Raw genomic sequence first — 15,704 nt, forward strand, 5'->3', positions numbered from 1 at the left:
AGCTTTACAAGTTACATTGGCACAAATGGAATATCCGTTGCCATGTCTCATAAAGATGGGGACTCACCTTCAATGTCAAGCATGAGGCAAAATGAAGAGAATGGGAGATGATATAAAATATGTGGCTAAGGTTTTAACACGAGGTATTGAATGTGATATAGCTTTACTTTCAGTAGAAAGTGAAGAATTCTGGAAGGAGCTGAACCACTCAATTTAGGACACTTGCCACGTCTTCAGATTGCAGTAACTGTAGTGGGATATCTGCTTGAAGGAGATACTATTTCGGTTACAAAAGGGATGGTATCGCACATAGAGGTTACATCTTATGCTCATGGTTCATCTTATTTGTTGGGCATTCAAATTGATGCAGCAATAAATCCTGGTAATAGTGGTGGTCATGCGTTAAATGACCAAGGGGAGTGCATTAGAGTTGCATTTCAGGTTTTCAGATCTGAAGATGTTGAGAATATTGGATATGTGATTCCAACTACAATTGTGTCTCATTTTTTTGGTTGACTACGAGAAAAATAGGAAGTACACTGGTTTCCCTTGCCTTGGAATATTGTTGCAAAAGTTAGAGAATCCTGCACTGTGTTCTTGCCTAAAAGTTCAGTCGAATGAGGATGTACTCGTGTGGAGAGTTAAGCCCACTTCTGATGCAAACAATGTCTTGAAGGAGGGGGGCGTGATTGCAAGCTTTGATGGTGTTCATGTAGGTTGTGAAAAAACAATGCCATTCCGGTCAACTAAGCGCATTGCATTCTGTTACCTCATAAATAAAAAATTTACAGGTGATGTTGTAGATGTGGGAATTATCAGAGCTGGTGCTTTTCTGAAAGTTTAAGTAGTTTTAGATCCACATGTACATTTGGCTCCGTATCACATTGGAAGAGGTCAACCTTCGTATATAATAATTTCTAGCTTGATGTTTACCCCATCTCGGAACCACTTATAAAAAAAGAGTGTGAAGACAAAATAAGATTGAAACTACTGACAAAGACACGGTACTCTTTGGCAAGATTTAAAGGAAAACAAATTGTGATATTTTCCTCAAGGCGACCTGGATCAGAAGTTGAATCAGCCTTTCAAATTAGGCTCACTGCACTGAAAAAAGAAACGGCAGAAAGAGTACTCCTCCAGAATGCGCCCAGAAGAAAATGTTCCATGCATGACCACCTTTTGCATACAACATTTGGGCCACATGTCATTCTTCCATTTCTTCCTCTCTGATTTTGAAAATAATTTTCCAAGCCCCAGTTTGCAAATAATTTTTCCAAATTCTAGTTTTTCAAATAATTTCATCTTTTCAATTTTTCATCCTTAGATTTTTTTTAGGTCCCACAAATCCATTTTCCAATAAAATTTGCTATCATTTTCTTTCCGACAAGCATCATTTCGCATTTTCCTTGATTTTTTAAAATGTTTTAAAGTAAGCATGAATTTAATTTTGTAATTCCAAATGATGGAATTTATGGGATTGATTCAAGCAAAAATAAATTGGGCTTTGGTGGGATCCCAACATCAGTGATTTTTTTTCATTGATTGATTGATTGCCATGCTTGATTGATTTGCTTTGTGACACATGCGATTATTCTATGTTTGTTTACTAACCTTTGTTTTCCATGAAACAATCAGCTCATTACTCAGGTACACTATTTGTCTCTCTTGTTCATTCAATTATTTTTAGATTGATGTTCTTTTGGTATCCATGTTTAATCAATCAATTGTCATACTTGTTTCATTTTATTTAGTAGAGACCTATTTTAGGGCTTAGAGGGGTACTACAGTCTTTTTTGTACCTTCCCAATAAGTAACCTGACCCCCCAACCCAAATTTGGTTTTTCACATGCCATCTTTTCCAAATAAGGAGTCACACTTAGGGTTTTCTTTTTTATTTTGTTTTCCCTTTAAAAATAAAACAAAAGTAAGTGGTGACTCTAAGTCATTTTCTAAAAAATAAATCTTTTTCAAATAAAAAACGAGTTCGCCATCGAGTGGAAGCGCATGTGCAGAAATGTAGGATCCACAAAATGGCGACTCCACTGGAAAGTCTCAAGAAGGTCAAGCTCGAACTTAAGATGAGGCAAATGTGGCGTTTGATTGGTCAATCCGTGGACACTCACCTCTCTTTGTGTTTTTGTTTGCTTGACTGTTGATTGCACATTGAGAGCTCTTGATATCATTATCCTTGATGCATGCTTGGTTATTATATTCATTTTAGGACATTGACATGTTGATTATATTGATTGATTATCTTGCCTATCTTAGCATAGTGACTTTGATCTTGCCATGATTTTTCTACTCACCTCACATGTATAGACTCATTGTTGTATATTTTTTGACTTGATGTGTTGATTCTTTAGCTTGTATATTATCTTGATCATCTTTGAGCATGTTGTATTTGTCACTATTCATCTTGATTATCATGGCTTATGTGTGGACATGGGTGATATATCTGTATTCCGCTTAACTGTCTGTTGCATGACTGTTCTTCTTCTGTTTGATTGCATGTTGCTTGTTCGTGTGAGTATCACATCAATCCACTTACCTCCAACCCTCTGGTTTCGGTCATTTCCTTCATTTCGGCTCTTACTTTTGCAGGTGTGAGGCCTTGTGTGTGCTTGTTTTTTTTTACCGAGCTAGAGGTTAGGAGTATGGTCTAGCGACGTGCTATATCGATGTTTGGGAGCATTCTGGAGGAAGCCGACACATTGATGCTGACTGGAGTCCGATCTTTGAAGACCTATATAGCTTAAAGCTAGGTTTCATGGATATTTGTGCAATCAATATGCTTTCTCTACTGCTTAGTTTCCTCTATACATCTCAATTGGTTATTTAGGCCACCGAGTCCTATCTGTCATTTTAGACAATGGCTCAGCCTTGAACATCTGCCCGTTAGCTACTACCATCGCCCTCGGTTATGCGTCCTCAGATTTTGGTCCATTTACTCAAACAGTCAAAGCATATGATAACACTAAGAGGGAGGTCATAGGCACTTTGGAGATTGAGCTATTGATAGGTCTGACCATATTTCCTACTATGTTCCAAGTTTTAAGGATTCCTACATCCTTTAACCTATTATTAGGCCGACCTTATATTCATAGAGTTAGAGCCATTCCTTCTTCCCTTCATCAGATGGTTGTTGTTAGCTCGTGCCGTAAGGTGTTGGGTTAAGTCCCCCAACAAGCGCAACCCTCGTGTTTAGTTGCCACCGTTGAGTTTGGAACCCTGAGTAAATTGATGGTCTGAACCCTTGGGTGAAAAATCATCATCAGAAAACACAATCTAAGTGGCTTTTCCAACCGTCATCATGTGAATCAATTCCTCGGGAGTAGTGGTAGTCTCGACCCTGATCTAACTCAAGGATCGAATCAATGCATCTCTATGAGTGCTAGAAGATGCCAATAAGCTCCAAATAGATATACGAGCATGGGTGCTCTGCAACTATCTCAGGATCTCATCATCATCTCTCATGAGCTCCTCATGAGATGATGTACCCTCCAAGGGTCTAGCGGCTGTGAGAGGTTGTTGTCATACTACCCTATCTTCGCGAATAACATACTGTATATCTGGAATATAAACATCATCAACATACAAAGTATGAATCTCATCAATATCTGAAATCAAAACAAAGGGAGTTTAAACACTGTAACATGGGAAAGTTAATGGCTCAGCTATGGTCAACTGTACTGGTGTCACATTGGGAACCAATTTGAATGGTGTGGGCATCCGTGGGCCTAAAGTCACTCCACCTACCTCATAAATCCCATCTAATACTATAGGCTCCAACTTTGACTCATCCCAACTCAACATGTGGATATGATAATCAAGCGTAATAAAGTCAATGAAATGTATGCCATCGGTCGGAGAAGGAACCACGTGTGTAATATGGGCCGGTAATGGGTTAGTGGTTACACTTGACTGACCTAAGTGAACCAAACCCTGATCAATCAAGTCTTGAATGACATGTCTCAAGGCGGTGCAATAGCCAGTCTCATGCTCTGATTCCTATTGATATGCGCAATGTAAATCCATCTTGAACTATAGCGAGACGGGTTGAGGCAACGACCTAGGAGGTGAAGTTCATTCATGATAGGCAAGTCGTCACAGTGTGGTCTATTGGAGATATGTTTGTTTATTTCGAGCTAGTGCTTCAGATCAGCCATAATGAAGATGACCCATTTCTGACTGGGTTCACATTTGATGAGGTACAAACTCTTGAAATTGAAGACTTTTGTAGAGACTTCATGGCTATGTCTTTTGATTAGCACGATAACACAGTGATACTTGACATGATGATGAGCATGTCTTATTTTCCTGGCATGGGATTAGGGTGACGTTAGTATGGGCCCAATGAGTTTATAGTTATCCCTGATCATGATGTACCATTTGGACTCGGGTTCATTCCTATTGAGGTCGATTATCAATATATGGCTCGATTGCACAAGAAGAGAGTGAAGACCCGATTGACTCACACATCATTTGACTATCTTGTTCGCCCATACAACATGAGCTTAGCTGACTACTTTGTGAGGGCACCATAGCTATAGATGCAGTCAGATGGGATTATTGATGGATTTAGCACTATTAAGGAGGCTGAGCTTCAATATCTTGTCCATCAATTTTAGTTGAGTGATGGAGCTCCTGGCACTTCCGCATCTGCATTAGCCGTCCCATCATCTCTAGATCATATGAGCCTTATGACACTCTATTTTTCGAATGAGATCGATGAGCATGGGATATTTGCTGAGACTCGGGACATGATATATGGAGTTGTTCCACATGACGAGTACATTGATGAGATGCTCGCGATGAGTATGAGTTAGATTGACAAGATATTTCAGCCTGAGCTTGCTTCGCCATTTGATCTCTTTGGGGTGTCCGCCATCGAGGTTGCTGTGGAGATCCAAACTGCTCTTGCTCTGGAGTTTTCAAAGAATGCTATGGTTGTAGATGACTTGTTTGAGGGCATTGTTAACCTAGATGAGAAAGCGTTTGACTTTGTGGACCCATCTCTTTCATTTGATGTTTTATCGGGATTTGTCTTCCTTTCTAACGATGTTCATGACTCTTCATTTATGGATTTAAGCATTTTCAAGTATCTATCTGTCCCTTGTGATATCACTTTATCTGTACTCTCTCTTGTGATATCACTTTATCTATACTCTCTTCACCCACATCACATATATTTGATATAGATGATGAGATTGTACAACATGATTTAGATGATGACTCATCTTCTGCTTCTAATTCGGGTCCCATTGATCAGAAAGTTTCACCTGCTACAAGAGACATGAATGTTGTTGATTTCGGACAGTAGATCATCTTAGGGAGCTGAGGATCGGATTGGATTTATTTATAGATGAGAAGGATATCCTCATCCAATAACTCAGATCGTATCTGGACCTTTTCGTATGGTCTTATGAGGACATGTCGAGCCTTAATCTATCTATCGTCCAGCATCGTTTACCACTTCTACCTCATGCCAAACTGGTTAAGCAGAAGTTGAGACAATTGCACCCTCGTTGAAGTTTGCATGTGAATGAGGAGATTTAGAAACAGCTCAGTGTGGGATTTTTTATCAGTGGTCGAGTATCCCAAGTGGTTGGCCAATGTCACCCTTGTTCCCAAAAATGATGGCAATGTGAGAGTTTGTGTTGATTTTCGAGATTTCAACAAGGTCAGTCCTAAGGATGATTTTCCTCTCCCACACATTGACATGCTAATTGATAGTACGACAGGTCATTCAATGTTGTCCTTTATGGACAAGTTTTTCGGCTACAATCAAATTCTGATGGCTCTAGAGAACATGGAGAAGACGTCTTTCATTACCAAGTGGGGTACTTACTACTGCAGAGTCATGCCATTCGGGTTGAAGAATACAGGAACTACCTATCAAAGAGCAATAGCTACCCTATTCCATGACATGATGCATTAGGATGTCGAGGTTTATGTAAATGACATGATAGTGAAATCCTAAAATAAAGCAGATCACCTAGCGACTTTGGAGAGATTCTTTGAGAGGATCAGACAGTTCAGATTGAGACTGAATCCCAATAAGTGCACTTTTAGAGTGACTTCTGGGAAGCTACTAGGATACATGGTCAGTAAGAGAGTGATAGAGGCAGATCTAGATAAGATCAGAGTCATATTTGACATGCCTATACCGAGGACTGAGAGAGAGATTAGAGGTTTCTTGGGTAGACTTCAGTACATCAGTAGATTCATTGCCAAATTGACACACATTTGTGTGCCCATTTTTCGACTCTTGAGGAAGAGTCAACCTACTGTTTGGGATGATCAGTGCCAACGCGCATTTGAGAGGATCAGAGAGTACTTGTTGTCACCTCCAGTCTTGGTGTCTCCTACACCAGGTCGTCCCTTACTCCTATACTTGTCAATTTCAGACATAGCTTTGGGATACATGTTGGCTCAACTCAATGATTTAAGAAATGAGCAAATTATTTATTATTTGAGTAAGATGGTGTTAGATTATGAGACGAGACATGTCATGATTGAGTGCTTTTGTTTGGCATTGGTCTGGGCCACTCGGAGATTGAGACATTACATGATCGAGTATTCGATGCACTTAATATCTCGATTAGATCCCTTGAGATATTTGTTTGACAGACCCACTTTGGTCGGTCGACTCATGAGATGGTTGGTACTTCTAACCAAGTTTGATATCCATTATATTACTCAGAAGTCTATCAGATAAAGCATTGTTGCGGATCACTAAGCCTCATTTCGAGTTTTCGATGGTAGGGCTATTGACGATGATTTCCCAGATGAAGATGTTGCTATTGTGACTAGTCTGTTAGGTTGGCACATGTACTTTGATGGTGTAGCCAACCATTCTGGATACGGGATAAGTGTCTTTGTTGATATCCCATCATGGCGACCACATTCCTAGTTCTGTTCGTTTGGCATTCTCTGATTGACGCCCTATCACGAACAATATTGTTGAGTATGAGGCTTGCATCTTGGGATTAGAGACAACTCTTGAGCTCAGGATTAGACAAATGAAGGTGTTTGGTGACTTCAATCTGGTATTGAGACAAATTCAGAGCGGATGGAAGACTAGAGATGTGAAACTTAAACCTTACCATGCATACTTGGAGTTACTGGTTGGGAGATTTGATGATTTGTGGTATACACATCTGCCTAGAGCGCAAAACCAGTTTGTTGATGCCTTAGCTACTCTAGCTTCCATGATTGATGTTCCTGTCGATACCATTGTTCACCCTTTACTGATTGAGTCGAGATTTCTTTCTGTCTACTATTGTTTGATTGATGAGGCCGAGTTAGATGATGGTTTGCCTTGGTACCATGACATATACCAGTTTTTGAGACTTTGTGCATATCGGGAGGTCGCTACGACCAAAGATAAAAGAACATTGAGACAGTTGGCCATCCGATTTATGATTTTTGACGAGACATTGTACAAATGATCAACTGATGGGATGTTATTATTGTGTTTAGAGCGCATCTTTGTCGATCAAGTGATAAGAGAGGTTCATGCAGAAGTCTGTAGACCACCACATATGGGAGGGCACATGTTAGCCCGTAAGATCATGAGGACTGACTATTTTTGGTTGACCATGGAGATAGATTGTTGTCAGTTTGTTCAAATATGTCCAGAGTGTCAGATACATGGAGACCTCATCTATGTGCCACCTTCAAAGTTACATGCACTGACTTCACCATGGCCATTTTCGGTATGGGGTATAGACATCATTGGGAAGATTTCGCCGAAGTCTTCTAGTGGTCATGAGTTCATCTTGGTCGCCATTCATTATTTCACCAAGTGGGTAGAGGCCGCCTCATATGTGATATTGACATCATCTAAGGTCACTAGTTTCATCATATCATACATTATCTGTTGTTATGGAGTCCCTCATGAGCTGATTTCATATAGAGGAGTACATTTCAGAGCAGATGTTGACACTTTATTACAGAGATATAGTATCCAACATCATCGATCATCTGCATACAGGTCGCAGACTAATGGGGCAGTAGAAGCCGCAAAGAAGAATATTAAGAGGATCTTGTAGAGGATGGTAAAGACTTCTCAAGATTGGTTAGAGAAGCTTCCTTTTGCATTGTGGGCTTATCGAACTTCTTTTCGTACCTCTACAGGAGTCACACCTTACTCCTTAGTGTATGGTATGGAGGTAGTGCTACCAATTGAGATTGAGATGGGTTCATTAAGAGTAGCATTGAAGCAGTAGATTTCAAAGGCGGATTGGGTTCAAGCTCGATTAGATCAGCTCAATCTCCTAGACGAAAGAAGATTGAGGACAATAAACCATGTTCGTGCCTACTAGAAGAAGATGGCTCGTGCTTTCAAGAAGCTGATCAAACTTAGACCATTACAGAGAGGAAACTTAGTCTTGAGAGTCATCAAGGGATTGATTGGAGATCCTATAGGAAAGTTCATACTCAAATGGAGTGAACCTTATTTCATCAGGGAGTTGACCCCAGAGGGCGCTGCATGGTTGATGGATCTATATGAAAACCAATTCTCAGAGTCGACCAACGTGGATCAGCTAAAAATGTACTATGTTTGAGACCATGGTCGTAGAATGGGTGGCCATCATTTCGGTTAGCCATATACCATTTCACTCTTTTGATATATAGACCATTGTTAGTCCATTAAGCCTTGCATGTGCATTATAGTCTTTCTTTCTTATTGCCTTACTCACATTTCTACACCAGGATAGGGGCTCTTTAGTGTATGCATGCTTTGTCTAGGAGTTTCATGAGCCTTGGACCTATGGGCGTATTTTTCTCATTATTTTTTTCTATCACTACATTATTGCATTTCATCACATCTCATTGGTTGTGTTCTTCTTTTCATTTTCTTTATTACATCTACTGCTTGTTTTACTTCATCTTCTTCCACCCCGAGTGGTGATCTTCCTCAGTTCATTACATGGAGGATAGTCATGTCATTTCCACTATCTATCCTACGAACACTGATCTAGAAATCCTTAATTTGAGAAGTTCATCTCGTTAGAGAGAGTTTATGCTACATCAGCATTTGAGAGTATGTTTATCCATTTGTGACCTCATATTTGGAGCTTCTTTGTTTACGTTTAGAGTATGTGCATTTGTATATATGTAAAAAAAATTGAAAAAGAAAAAAAATAATAAGCGCATGTGCTTAGTATTCTCCATCATTGAGTGTATATATTGATGTTCGATGGTCACTTTATTGAGTATGTTTGTTGATGAGAGTTCGTATGTGAGCTTTCCGAGACTCTCTATTCTTTGTATTCACTTTGTTGTATATTTTGAGAATGAGATGAGTGACAAATCTTAGGAGCTCTGGGTCATTGTCTCTTCCATCATTACATTCATTGTTGATGTGACTTCATTTCATGTTTGATTTGCACGAATTATCACTCTTCTTCGTGTTCTTTGCTTCACCATCGTCATCGCTTTTGCTTTTGATTCATTCTCTTCGTTTAGTCCCTGTTCTTTTCTTACAATGACCCATTCCAAGTTTGATACTTTCTTTACATCATCCTTACGCATCTCATTATCAGTTTATTTTGCTTCATTGCTTCATTATTATTATTATGTTCGCATTGATCACCTTTAGATCCTTGGCTCATGAGATTTTCTATACATGTTGCATTTTATACATGAGGGCATGGGTTTTGATCATTGGGTATTTAGGCATAGTTTCCTTTAATTTCTATCACCCTAGCCTACATTAACGACCGAAATTCTCTATTGTACCAAAATACTTAGCCTTTTTACGTAGTAACTTTGGTCAAGAAAAACTAGAGAAAGAATCACTATGGCTTTTGTAGTATTCCGGGTATCGTCATCAAGGACTGGCTTATGAAAATTGTCAATACTAGAATAAATGAATTGTTTTTGTTTAAATCCTAAAGTGAAAAACAATATGTGAATAATGTGAAACTAAGTAAAAGAAATTAAATTAATAAAAAAAATGAATACTGATTTTAAATTCAATTGATTCAAGTTTGGGGTTTTCCACAATCCAATTTAGGGTATAGAAATTAAAGAAAATAAGGGTCTTCTAAGTAATATGATCTTAGGGTTTTGGGATCCTTGGCCGCTCGCGATCAAGTTGAGTTCTATAATTCTAAATTGCATCCGAAACCTAATTTTTCCCTTTTTAAAAAAAAACAGATTCCTAAATCCATCAAATGAATGAGATTGATTACCAATTTAAGATTTGGCTTTTTAACCCTTCCTACTCCTTATAGCTTTGTTTAGGAGCAAATAACAGTAGGGAAGATGAGGATAACTAATGATCAAGAATTACCAAGAATCACTATTATCAGGTAATAACCTACCATATCATTCCCTAAACGAACTCACGAGGATAGGATAAAAAAAATGATAAATTGTCACCCAACCAATAATTAATCTCATTGTTATAATAATTTACCCATTGTCCCTATAGGTTTCTAGCCCTTAGGTTTTCATGCTTCAAGCCACAAGTTGGCTCTTAACCTCTCATGGGGGTGATGTCACATTCACAATCCATAATAGGGTAAAAATCCATGATTTGAATCAAAAAAAACTAAAAACAATATATTTAATAAAGAAAAAAAAGAAAACAAACCAAACTTCTCGTCTTCTTCTACCTTCAATGTCAAACTCTCCGGAAAAAAAATCCAAGATCCCTAAAACCTATAATTGAGAGAGTTTATATAATACCATCAATTACCTAACATGTGGCACACTCTCATTGGCCACTCATTACAAAATAATTTCCTAAAAATGATTAAAAAATAATAAAATGGTGATTTCTAGTCATGTGGGGTCCACTTAGGGTGGATAAAGTGCCATAGATGCAATTCTTGAGATAAAGGAAGCGAAACGTCAAAGTGGAAATGGGTGAATTCGAAATTGATGTCATTTCGAAGTGGATTTCGAATTCATAAGTTGAATTTCGAAATCATTTCGAAATGACCCTCCAACTTGGTGTAGTTTTCTTCAAATGGCCATAACTTCTTCATTTCATCTCCAATTTGCACACCGTTTAAAGCGTTGGACTTATAACTTCCCGATATTCGAAACGATATATAGTGTGTATATAATGGGCTCTAGAAAGTGCTCTAAATTTGTACTCAAAGTCAAAGTATATAATGTCATCAGATTTTTGAGTTCTAAATTTCCATGCAACTGAATCTCGCTTCATGCCTCATTTCCCATGCTTTCTTACCTTCTCTCTTACTCCATAATGGTCATTTCTCATCTTTCAAACTATGATATCCTCGTCTTGTCTTTGCTTACGTTCCATGAGTCTTGACTCACTTATTTCCTCATTTAGCCCTTTCTTGATCTTTCAAAATCTAAAGTCATTCAATTTTGCACCATTTTCTTCCCTTGAACCTGAGATAAGTCTCCAAAGTACAAATTAAACTCATGGCTAGGGCCTTAGCATTGATTTAGGTCAAGTTGGGTGATTTGAATGTCCTTTGGTGCACAAATCATATCGAATATGTGCCATTAGAGCACATATTTTGGCTCCAATCAGTTACGTCTCGCGTCTTAAGACCATCCTGAGGTCATGGGATCAGATGTCGTATTTGACAACCCCTACTTGGACAGGTGTTTGAGATTTGGTTGATATTTAGATATCATCATGCTTCTTATTCTAGGATATGTCTTTTTTATGTTTGGATCAGATTCAACTATGGATTTGGATGATTGGGATCACACATTTGATGGTGGATGATTTGATGTTGTCCAATTTTTTTGATCTACCACACATTTGATGTCATACTGTGACATATTCCGTTTTGGTTGAGATTTATAAATCTTCATGGAGTTGCATGATCACCCCTACTTACGAGATACACACCGAGATGATGACCTATTTGTTATGTTATCATGATCCTCTAGTGGAGCCTCTCTTAAGCCATTCAGTCAGACCCACACTTTTCGGCATTTGAATGTCATCATGTTTCTCCTTCTGGGATACGTCTCCTTGATCTGTGGATCCGATTCAGTTATGGACGTAGATGACTAAGATTACACATTTGATGATGTATGACTTGAGGTCATTTAATTTTTCAACCTACCGCACATCTGATTCCATATTGGGGTATATTTCTTCTTCGGTTGAGATTTTTATATCTCCATTGATTTGTATGATCATCACCAGTTACGAGATACACGTAGGGTTGATGATTTGCTTTCATTTTGTCATGATTCTCCAATGGAGCCTTTCTTGAGTCATTCATTCAAGCTCGTACTTTTTTATATTGTCATGATTCTTTGATGGAGTTACCCTAGACGCATAGACTCCTATATCATCATTTCAGTGGAGTACATGTCAGATCTCTTAATCGTCACCATTGAGTTATTCTAGAGCCATCAAGAAGGACTGGATGCCCTAGTTGCTATATTGGGGCATATTTCCCTCACTTAGTTGTAGAGATTATTATTTTCTCACATACTTGTTACAGTCTTCTTTACTCAGCCGAGAGATGTTTATTCGCATTACTGGTCACCATTTTGATGATTTTTTTCGAGATGAGCCTCTAGAGGAGTACGACCTTCGGGTTTTGACTGTCCCACTACCCATAACTCTTTAGTATATTGTTGTGTTGAGGTCGCAATTGTTACCCCAACGGACTATCTTCTTGGGACTCGGTGGATCATTCATTTGAGATGACGATGGATTCGTCCAGCATAGCATTTTGAGTTAGAGATGCCTGACTTATTGTGACATTTCGCCAGACATTGTGATTTAGTTAGATGGGTTGTGAGACTATATTTATAGTCGATTTGACCAGTCCGACTCGCTAGAAAAGCATCTTTTGAGACTCATGGAGTCTCTTTCAAACCCTTTCATTGGATTGAGAGTTGTGGCGGCACGCTACACTGGAGCATATTTTCCCATCATCATTTCATTGCAGCTCGACGTTTAAAGCCGCCATCTATTCTCAATTACGATGTTCAGAGTCGTTCTTTTCAGTTTGGCATTCAAAGTCGTGGTTCATGGTATGGCAGCCACCATCTCTTTTCAAATATGGCGTTTAGAGCCAACATTTTTTTTCAGTTTGGCGTTTAGAGTCATCATCTCCTTACAGCTTGGAGTTCAGAGCCACCATCTCTTCTCAGTTACGATGTTTAGAGTTGTCCTTCTCAGTTTGACATTCAGAGTTATTAGTTCGCGGTTTAACTTTCAGAGCCGCCATCTCCTTACAGCATGGCATTTAGAGCCACAATTTCTTTTCAGTTATGGCGTTCAGAGTCACCATCTCCTTACAGCTTGGCGTTTAGAGCCACCACATCTTCTCATTTACAACATTCAAAGTCTTCCTTCTTAGTTTGACATTCAAATTTATTAGTTCACAGTTTGGCATTCAGAGTCGTGATTCATAGTATGACGTTCAGAGTCACCATCTCCTTACAGCTCGGCATTCAGAGCCACCATCTCTTATCAATTACGATGCTCAAAGTCGTCCTTCTCAGTTTGACGTTCAGAGTTGCATATTTGGTTTGACGTTCAGAGCCATTGTTTGTTTTTAGTTTGGCATTCAGAGCCACCTTATCATTTCCTTGTAGCCCGGCGTTCACTACCATTGTTTCAGTTTGGCGTTCAGAGTCATGGTTTTAGTTCGACATTCAGAGCCATCATATCTCCTTCAATTTGGCGTTCAGAGACGTTGTTTGTTTTTAGTTTGACATTCAGAGTCATCATATTTCCTCCATTTTAGCGTTCAGAGTTGTTGTTTATTTCTAGTTCAACATTCAGAGCTATCATATCCCTAGTTTGGCATTTAGAGCCATTATTTTTTTTAGTTTTGACGTTCATAGCCACATTATTTAGTTTGGCGTTCAGAGTCGCATCTTTGGTTTAGCGTTTAGAGCCATTGTTTGTTTCCAGTTTGGCATTCAAAGCCACCATGTTACTTCAGTTCGATATTCAAAGTCATCATATTCCTTCAGTTCGGCGTTCAGAGCCATCGTTTGTTTCTAGTTCGGTATTTGGAGCCATCATATTTCCTCTCTTTTGGCATTCAGAGTCGCATCTTTAGTTAGGTGTTCAGAGTCGTTTATTTTTAGTTCAACATTCAGAACCATCATATCTCCTTTAGTTTGGCCTTCAAAGCCATATTTTCAGTTTGGTGTTCAGAGTCGTATTTTTAGTTTGGCATTCAGAGTTATTGTTTGTTTTTAGTTCGACATTCAGAGTCATTATGTCTTTCTTCCATTTAGAGTTCAGAACCGCATTTTCAGTTCGGCGTTCAAAGCCGTATTTTTAGTTTAGCTTTCAGAGTCGTTGTTTGTTTGAAGGTCGGCATTCAAAGCTATCATATCTTCTTCAGTTTGGCATTTAGAGCCGCATCTTCAGTTTGGTGTTCAGAGTTGTTGTTTATTTCTAGTTCAGCATTCAAAGCCATCATGTCTTTCTTCCGTTTGGCATTCAGAGTCGCGTCTTTAGTTTGGCGTTCAGAGCCACATCTTCAGTCATCATATTTCCTCCATTTTGGCATTCAGAGTCGTTGTTTGTTTCCAATTCGGCATTCATAACCATCATATCCCTGGTTTGGCATTCGGAGCCATTATTTTTTTAGTTTTGGCATTCATAGCCACATTATTTAGTTTGGCGTTCAGAGCCGCATCTTTAGTTTGGCATTCAGAGTCATTGTTTGTTTCCAAATTAGCATTCAGAGCCACCATATTCCTTCTATTCGGCGTTCAAGGTCGTATTTTAGTTTGGCGTTCAGAGTCGTCGTTTGTTTCTAGTTCGGCATTCGAAGCCATCATATTTATTCCCTTTTGGCATTCAGAGTCGTATTTTCAGTTACGCGTTCAAAGTCGTTGTTTATTTTTAGTTTGACATTCAGAGCCATCATATCTCCTTTAGTTTGGCCTTCAAAGCCATATTTTCAGTTTGGCATTCAAAGCTGTATTTTTAGTTTGGCATTCAGAATTATTGTTTGTTTTTAGTTCGACATTCAGAGTCATTATGTCTTTCTTCCGTTTGGCATTCAAAACAGCATTTTCAGTTTGGCATTCAGAGTCGTATTTTTAGTTTGGATTTCAAAGTCATTGTTTGTTTCTAGGTCGGCATTCAGAGCCATCATATCTCCTTCAATTTGGCGTTCAGAGTCGCATCTTTAGTTTGGTGTTCAGAGTCGTTGTTTGTTTCTAGTTTGGCATTCAAAGTCATCATGTCTTTCTTCCATTTGGCATTCAGAGTCGTGTCTTCAGTTTGGCATTCAGAGTTACGTCTTCAGTTTGGCATTCAGAGTTGCGTCTTCAGTTTGGCATTCAGAGTCGCATATTCAGTCATCATATTTCGTCCATTTTAGCGTTCAGAGTTGTTGTTTGTTTCTAGTTTGGCATTTAGAGCCATCATATCCCTAGTTTGGCATTCAGAGCCATTATTTTTTTAGCTTTAGCGTTCATAACCACATTATTTAGTTTGGCGTTCAAAGCCATTGTTTGTTTCCAGTTTGGCATTTAAAGCCACCATGTTCCTTCAGTTCAATATTCAGAGCCACCATATTCCTTCAGTTCGGCGTTCAGAGCTGTATTTTAGTTTGGCGTTCAGAGTCGTCGTTTATTTCTAGTTCAACATTCGGAGCCATCATATTTCCTCCATTTTGGCATTCAAATCCGCATCTTCAGTGAAGCGTTTAGAGTCGTTGTTCATTTTTAGTTCGACATTAAGAGCTATTATATCTCCTTTAGTTTGG

General features: G+C 38.8%; 1 pseudogene; it reads left to right on the top strand.

The window, feature by feature from the left end:
- The first annotated feature begins 91 nt into the window (after positions 1 to 91).
- LOC100263798 (protease Do-like 2, chloroplastic) lies at positions 92 to 1,230 on the top strand (annotated as a pseudogene).
- The last annotated feature ends 14,474 nt before the right edge of the window (positions 1,231 to 15,704 follow it).

The sequence above is a fragment of the Vitis vinifera genome, chromosome 6, assembly GCF_030704535.1.
Source record: "Vitis vinifera cultivar Pinot Noir 40024 chromosome 6, ASM3070453v1".
Classification (NCBI taxonomy): domain Eukaryota; kingdom Viridiplantae; phylum Streptophyta; class Magnoliopsida; order Vitales; family Vitaceae; genus Vitis; species Vitis vinifera.